The following is a 9,627-nucleotide window of genomic DNA, read 5'->3' as shown; positions in this document are numbered from 1 at the left end:
TTTAATAACAATATGTGTATATAGAATTATTTGTAAATATTATTATTATTATTAGTAATAGTAGGTAGTAATAGTATTATTATTTTTTTTTTTTTGAAAGGATTTTTCAAAATTAGAATATTCTAAGTGGTTTTCTTATACATAGCTATATAATATACGGGCAAAGCCTTGACGGAATACCTCGTAAAATATATTTGAAACAGCTGAAGTACTAAGTAAATTATAGTTCCCAATATATTATACCCAACAAAAACACTACGCCAAACTCCGTGTAAAAAAACGCTCAGTATAAAAAAAAACCACCTCAAAAAGTTGTTAAATCATTTTATAGCTATGTATTTAAACTATATAGGAATAGATATATTATTATAATTTATATTAAAATTCACTGCTTATAAATTGAACTTAGCTGGTGACATTATTTTAAACTCATGAGAATTCATTTCGTATTGATTATACATGTTATCTTTGAAAATGAGTGATACTAATTAAGTGTTATATAAATTAATTGTTATAAATTACTAATTAGGTAAGTGTTATAATTTTAAAGTCACCAGCTAAGTTCAATTTATAAGCAGTGAATTTTAACATAAATTATAATAATATATCTATTCCTATATAGTTTAAATACATAGCTATAAAATGATATCACAACTTTTTAAGGTGTTTTTTTTTTATACTGAGCGTTTTTTTACACGGAGTTTGGCGTAGTGTTTTTGTTGGGATATCACTAATTTTTTTTATGTTATTATTATTATTGAATATATTATACGCGAGCCGTTACGTATTAAGGCCCCAGCAAATGTGTCATTTTTAAGGAGTTGTGTTTAGGTAATTATTTCGTTCCTGCGATTACTGATCGTCTTTGTGTGAGTAGTAAAATATGATCATTAGTGTGTGTATACTTCCCTACCATCACCCGCGACCCGCATCAATTTACTTATTTATTTTTAATCGTTGGATTATAGTACACATTATGGAAGTATTTTATATTTAAGCAATTTGTTTATGAATTTTAATTTGATATGTTACTGATATAATTTATAATTCCTCTAAATGCTATAAGAAGATTTAAATTTCGTTCATGTGCCACCGCCTGTTCTATAGCAGGATAGACTAATAATTGTACCTATAAAATATTATGTAATATATTGTTATTTTTAATTTTACTAATTTATATTTAATATCCCAAATGGGTAATGGGTACAGATAATAATTATAAGCAACACTTACTTAAATCTTTAAGCTATAAGTAAACAAAAAAATAATGATAAAAATAATTGTGTACAACATTTCAATTAATAGTTTTTAATTTGCCGAGTGAAAGTCAAAAACAAGAATCAAAATTTGATATAATACTACAATGGTGTCAAAGTTAACACTTCTTACTATAAGCAATTAAGTGACCAGAGCAATGAAGATACTAATAATTAAGAATTTTTAATCGGGTTAAAAGTTGGTACTTTAAAATTGTATTCATTTTTTCAATTTATATTTTTACATTTAAAATAAAAAATGTTTTCAAAACTACTCACGGCGAATCAATAGCTTGTAAGTTAACTTATAAACAAAGCTACATAATTTAATAAAACAAAATTTATATTTTTAGAATCCGAAAAATTATGTTCTTCTAAACCAATACCAGTTCTTACAATGTATTATTTTGTACTGTGATCACCACTTAAGGAAGGTATTTATTTTGAAAACCCTTGCACGAACAGCGAATAATATTATTTCAGGCATCGGTCAGAACTGGTGTCTGGTAGGTTATACGATAAATCAACAAGACCAAGTATGAACTGTATAACAATTGAGGATTAAAGCACTTAAATAATCGTCATCGACGATCGGTGGAAAGCGACGTAGCTATGCAATATAGTAATTTATATTGGTACCACTCCCGTACCGAGACGATTGAAGTTTGTTGTTTTTGACCAAAGTTCGATCATTTTACTTTGCTGTACACGGGCGTATCTGCACTTGACGCTTTCGTCTTGCTCCGCTCGCCACCTAAGAATAAAAGAATTCATAGTTAGAAATCTAAACGCAAATATAAATCTTTAATACACACTCACCCCACTCCAGTGCATCACTATGTAAGTATTTCTGTTTCACAGAAATTGTTAGATGTGTTGTAACTATTTATCGATGTTATCAAGACTACTTCAAAACAGTATTTTTCATTTTAAACGGAATTAACTATTAAGACAATATTAAAATCATGTTTTAATTTCAATGATTGTTTAAATAATTTTGAAAACACACTCGAATTGTGTATTTTACTAAGAATATGAATAACGATCTTATTTTAACCATTTCTAGTCACAAGCAATATAATATTATATCAGTACCTAATATTACTCATGGAGCTCGGAACTTAACGTGCTTAAAAAAGTCCAATAAATACGCACAAAACTTTTATTACAATAGATTTTTATAATTTTTACTAAATATTTATTAATGAAAACGGGGAATTGTACATCAACTAATGATTTGAAAAACATGATGCAATAATAAATAGTGAAAAGCCCCAGAGCATCAGTGTGGTATAAAGTCAAGATATTTTAAAAATAAGTGGATAGTTTAAGATAGATTTCGTAACCCTGTCCATGGTGAAATAATATTTGAAGTCAACAATTTGGTTTGACCACTTTAATTCTATTGAAAAATCCTTTCTTAGTAGAACTTGACATTATAATATTAATTCATCCTCAAAATTTCAATTCTATAACTCAGATAGGTTCGGCTATTATGCGTTGATTATTGCTAAAGTAACTTTCCTTCATACATAGAGATTATACCCATACGTAAACAATACAATAAATAGGTACATATATATATATATATGTGAATATTATAATATTAATTATTTCATGTATAAGCGTCACAGTTAATAACTTTGTATGTATTAAGTTCGGAGTATATTATATAGGTAACCCCGTTACGCCTTAAATAACAATAAAATTGGAACAAAATTATTTGTGTGTACTTTTTACATAAGTTTAGTGATCATTATTTTATACAATAATATAATTTCCTGTTAAACTGTGATTCGGTATGGCCATTTTCATAAAATTTAAATGCACCTCTTTTACTTTAAAATGTATTCAATTCTCATATTGGAAAATCCAGGAATAAATCTGCGTAAAAACATGTTGAAATGAGTAGAAAATAATTTTTTATTTTACGCAGTTATCAAAAACAATAATAATTTAGTTTAATAATCAATCAAGAAAATACCATGATTTTGAGACCATCATATATTAGTTTGTATGAAATTGTTATTGTATTTGGTTTCTTAAGTTTCTTTAGGTACATACTTGCTGAAATTTTCAAAAAATTCAAATTGTACCATCATTTTGGAAGTGCTGTAATACGATGTACTCGAATACCCAGCAGGGTACTTGATTGCACCGTTAAATGATTCATTATTTATTTGTTGGTTTTTATTCGAATTCTGAATCTAGGTCGACTTTCTACTATTTTTTTAACTTATTGATATTTTACTATAAGCTGTAGATCATTTGCTTTTAATACATCTTGTCCATCGCTCGACACTGATTGGGTGAGAACGTTATGTTCGGCAACTGTTGATCATTTGTCGTAATTAAACTCGAACGGTAAGTCTAAATACGGCACTTTTGCGACGGTCAATGTATAAGAACTTACAAAAAATTTAAAATGTATTGTTGTGTAAATTAGCATATAATACAAATAATATGTTTATTATTTAGTTTGAATTCTAATGATAAAATTATATTTTATTTTATTTCATAAAACTGAAAACATTTTTCGTTTATAATTGAAGGTAAATTGTTATAATAAGGCAATTTAAACGACCTGTGAACCAATTAATACATGACATCGTACTATATCATTATAAATAGTATTTATATATACTACCTATACACAATCATAGGGTACTCTATTGAGTAGGGGAGATGGTATTCTGTGACAATTTAATTACTTGTAATTTGCTTCAAAATATAAAAAATTAAACATGTATTTTGCGCCTCATCTAAAAATTCATTTTGGTAATTTGCGGCAAGACCGATAACGAAATTTAAGATGTTATCTGTGCCAGACTTTCAAATTTAATTGTTGGAATTTACCTGCAGATAAATTTACTGATATCGCATCTGAAATACGATAATACCAACGAGTGTCAGATATAATATTGTTGTGTTCTACTATAATATTAAGTAGAGACGAGATCAATTACTTCTATAATCTAATAAAAATGATCAATTCTCAAAATATCGAACAATATTGAACAGCAGTATCGTGATATTTACAGTTAGTCCGATATGATTAGCGTGTGTGTTCATATCTCATATTTCACATTTAAAAATATTATAAAAGTGTAAGTAATGGATGAAAATATCGGTGAAATTATTTAAAGTACCAGAGACAAAAATGTATTATTATTTAAAAATTTTAAGTATCGAAAAGTTCATGATTCTAAAATTTGAGTAATGAATAAAAACATATTTTATGCCGTTTATAAAGAAACTTCTAGAGGTCCCCATGCACTGTTCTGAAGTAACAGACAAATTACTTTTGATAAAGAATTACCACATACCCATTTTTAAAATTTGCCATATTGTTCGATGTTATTAAAACGTGGTCAGCTCTTCCAAAAGCCGCTCCTTAAATGTCTATCTAAATATTCATATAGTTGCGATACCTACATAAATATTATAATATGGTTGTAAACAAATGCTATATTCACTATATTTGAAGTATGTTAACTATAAGGTTAAAAAATAAAACCTATCATTTATAATGAAACTTACACTGCAATCAATTTTACTACCTAGTTGTTTACTAATATAAATGCCGCGCTCTGCATAAATAATAATTATACATTTTATAATTTTATTTGGCCAAGTATCTATACGTAATAATATATATATGCAATAAATCTCAACATAAATTATGTATAGTAAATAGTACTTATTATCTAGGATTAAATTTAGATTATCTTAGATTCTATAGGTACATAATGTTGATTTTATTTCAGAACAAAAAAAATCAATGGAACTTACATTTTTTACTCGTATACCTATTTATTATTTTATACATCCACCACTATTTCCCAGAGTGCCTTTAAAATTATTGAAAATATATTGTGGAATAGTGGTAATCTAAATCTACATTTGTGAGGGATTTAGTCTCCTCTTCATCCCCTGTAAATATGCATAATGTTATAATTTACTCACAAATGAATGTAGCAAAAGACAACTTCGTTCAACGCAGCTATCAATGTAATTGTCGTCATCGCGAGTGTAATAATAATAATAATAATAATAATTGTTAATAGGTAATCATTAAAATTATGTGTAATATTATTGACGAATTCTCGATGGACAGCTGTTACAAGCCATTGCAGATTTTCAGCCCACAAGTACTCGTACAGGACCTTTTATGTGTGTGCCAATCGCATAAAATGATGTCATGTGCGACTGTGCGAGTATGTATGACGAGATTATATACTTTAATCGTTTTAATGCGGCAGTTGGACTTAGTTTGTCCCTGGCCAATATTCAAATGGAAAATTAACAACAGGTAAATAAAAACGGTCTGTAAACATCACACTATATTATCCAACTGCAGAAAGTAGATACCTAACTAGTAACTATCTATACAGCTACATATATACAGAGTAATTCAGCAAACACTTTTTTCTTTAACAATAATGCAGTTATTAGATATCTGATTTTTTAATTGTTTAAATTTACTTTAAGACCATATTTTCAAATTCTTGAGATTTCTCGTACAACTTAAGGAATGTCCTGTGGAGATAAAAGCTTCCGTTTTTCAAATGAGGATACCCCTATTCAACTATAAACTATACAGCAGATATTGTTTCTGAAATTTCTAACGTGTTAAAATCAAAAATTCAAACATGAAGTTTTTGAGTTATTTAACTTTGTGTTCTAAGTATAAAAGTTTCCTAGTTATAAGATTATAAGAAATAGGGGCTATGATGATTTTAAAATTGTAGTTATTTATATTAATCTATCGATATTAATAAGTTGTAAAAATGGCCCAATTATAATAAATACTAAACCCAATTTTACGTCTATTTAATATTATGTAAAACGAGTTTTAAAGGCTATTATCCTTATTGGTACAAACGTTTTATTAACTAATAAACCACACTTTCAAATTTTGAATTTGATACATCAACATTTAAAAAAAAACTATTCACTAATTAATTTATAGTAAAAGAGGGGGTGCTCATTTCAAAAACAGAAGTTTGTATCACCACAATCCACTGGACACTCCTTAAGTAGGTAGTACAAAAAATCTCAATAATTTAAAAATATGGTCTTAAAGTATATTTAAAAATGCCAAAAATCAAAAAATGGGGGTGAGCATGCTCGGTGAATCACACAGTATAACATATATTTCACGCTTATAGATATGTCAATAATGTTAAATACGTAGGTATTTTAATAATACGTACTTGTTTGATGAGTTAATTAACGCGTGTCGTATCGTTTGGCTATATTATAATGTTGTGCATCTCTTGTAGTTGTACACGTACGACCTGTATTATGGGTACCTACTTATGTTTAAGCTCATTTATAGGCAAATACAAATTTCTGTTATATTTGCCTCGTCAAATTAGGTACTGTGACTGTCTGTGACAATAAGGTACGGTGTACCCATTATAGCATTAAGTAAAATAAAATTTTTTCTTCTTTAAAACACTACCATGTGAGTTGATTTAAGAATTTCATTTTGAGAATATTATACACTATTAGTGGGTAATTCCACCATCAAATATGCACAAAAACTGAACTAAGGTTTTTATCAAAACTCATAGGCCATAATAAGTAAATACATTCATTATTTTAAAAACTAAATGTGAAACGTTTTAAGTAAGGGGACATTCAAATAAAATTAACACACAGCTAATAATTAGCTGCTAAACAAGACAACAGTACCTATAATACACTGTTACCGGCTATTAGAAACACACGTAAAATCATTAATAATGCGACATCGAACAAAACAGGAATGACAATTGTAGATAAATTAACAGAGAGGATTTATTATACTACCACGATTTATTAGTCAGTAAGATTTCAAAAGTTGGAAATGAGGGACGCGCGTACGCAGTCCCAGCTTACAAAAATTTAGCGTCCGACATATCCACATCAGGGATACTCGCAGGGGTAAACCGATTCCATGTGCAATGATCCGGCCTCGCTCTGGAGGTTCGCCTTGGTGATCAGTGATCACGATTGACCTCAACGCCCTCATTGTTGCTCTATCGACTTTGGTCGAGCCTTTATACACCGTTCTCCGGTTACCGCATAGCGGTAATAACAGCTATTTCATCTTTACTTTACCGGCGATAGCATCAGTCGTCCTTCAATATTTCGTTGACCTTCATTCGTTCAGCGATTGTGTAAGAATGTCTCGGTGAATTCAAAATGTTTATAGAATTATTCAGTTAGTAGTCAAGTGCCTAGATTGTACAACGAGCTCGTGTCCGAATGGACCGCATCGACGAGCAGCGCCAACTATGAGCGCAACAGTTGTCTTACACAACTGTCGCCAATAATTGTAAGCATTTATTCGCGGATAGTCGACGTAGATGTCGCATACGGTACTTATACGATATTATTTTTACTGTATTTATTCTGTGCATATTGCATATACCTTCTATGATATTTTATTGATTGGTGGAAATCGATTATACAGCCGTATTTTTAAACGTCAGGTTTCATATTAGGCACCACATCTACATCGCGAAAGCAATAGTCGATAACATCATAATATATTTTATATATTTTATAAATTATATTTTTATACTAATGTTTTCAGTTACAACAATAATAGTGAGTATAAAGAAAATATTTATATTCAATAATGAAAAAACAAATAAAGACAATGACGAATGGAGTGAATGTAAGATAATATAATATTATAGGTATATTATTAATTTTAATTTAATCTGTTGTAGTATAGTCCATCCAGTAATAAATAATTATAAATGAACCACCTCTACTTGTAAGTTATAAATTAGGAACCATTATAATAATTAAATAGTATAAGGTAGGTAAAGTTTAATAATCACAATTAATAATAATTGTTTTAATCAGTATTTATGAATTTGTGATCGTTATTCGGCACATAAAAAATTACAATATCTGTATGTAGACAATTGGCTGGGCTGAAGATTATTTAAAAAGTTTTGAAGATAATTGGATGTTTTTAAACCATCTTTTAATAATATAAATCGACATAATAGATATCTGAATAAATATATTTATATTTATTATTTAATTTATAATACATTTATTCAGATATTAAATGTATGATCATATATTCATTAAATTCTATCATGTAGGATACACTATTATAAGTAAAATATAGCCCTACTTATTACTAGTGCTTTATGCGTGTGATGAAAATATGAACTACTGAACCGTTACACAGCCGGACCTTATACCGAACCGGCGATAGCTAACCTGTATATCTTAAACCGTGATTCATGCACATTAATCAGTCCGTGATCATTATTATCAGTTTTTCAGTCTTTCCACGAGATAAGATTATCGCGACAAAAAAACTTCGTGTGCACTAAAAAAAAAAAATAACACCGAATACGTAGGTACGTTACCTGGCTACTATAATACTATAGATTATAGAACGTGCCACAATATGGGGCCGGGCCACACATAGCGGTTGAACCGCCCAACAAATTCAAATTGTTTGATTTTAAATAAAACCGCCTAATATGCGTTCACACATACGCGGTTCAGCCGCGGAAACTGCCGCGGTTGAAAAATCGACAGCAACATGTCGCGGTTCGACCGCCCAAATGATCAAAGCGCATTGTTTTGAATTAGTCCGTTCACACATAGCCGCGGTTCATTTTTTCAAATATCATATTATGCATTAAAAAATAAGAATTCCAATAGTGGGGCTCAAGTTTCTAGTAACTTTCATAACCCAAAATTACACTGTTTTTTATTTGTAAATAAGCTGATGTTTTAAAATACACCTAATTTTAATTTTTTTTTGATCAAATCTATTCTACTGAATATGAAAATCTGGTGTTTTTTACTTTTGGAACAGCGTATAGAAATAGGTTGGTAAATGGGAGGTAAGGTAAGTAGGTAAGTAATATAATAAAATGTAAAAATGCCTCACATAATACAGATATATACTTATTACTCAGATATAATTAATTTTTCATTAGGAGTAAGTCAACTGTAAATGATGGTACTATTACTTATTAAGTTGTAGGTAGCTACTATCATGTTATATAAATAAATTTAAAATATGTATTAATAGTACATATTTATATTACCTGTGTTACCGGCCGTAGGTAAGTATAATAAGTATAATTTTATTGGTTATTTATATTATTTCATTAATTTTAATTAATTTTGGGTTGTCCAAAATATTTTATACCTACCTATAGTTATATAATTGTTCTTATTAAACTATAAAATATTGGTTATTTCTATTGGTTAAGGATTTATATAAATGTTATTTTTACATCATCGTATTTGGTAAATTGGCTTAATTATTTTCATTCAACATCACTTGTTCGTTGTGTATGTTTGTGGTTTTAAACACTTGTTAAAAAATAGTTTGAAA

General features: G+C 28.7%; 1 pseudogene; it reads right to left on the bottom strand.

The window, feature by feature from the left end:
* Positions 1-1,883: 1,883 nt before the first annotated feature.
* On the bottom strand, positions 1,884-7,275 carry LOC111038306 (annotated as a pseudogene).
* Positions 7,276-9,627: the final 2,352 nt, after the last annotated feature.

The sequence above is a fragment of the Myzus persicae genome, unplaced genomic scaffold (genome assembly GCF_001856785.1).
Source record: "Myzus persicae strain clone G006 unplaced genomic scaffold, MPER_G0061.0, whole genome shotgun sequence".
Taxonomy (NCBI): domain Eukaryota; kingdom Metazoa; phylum Arthropoda; class Insecta; order Hemiptera; family Aphididae; genus Myzus; species Myzus persicae.
This window is presented reverse-complemented; position numbering and strand designations above follow the sequence as displayed.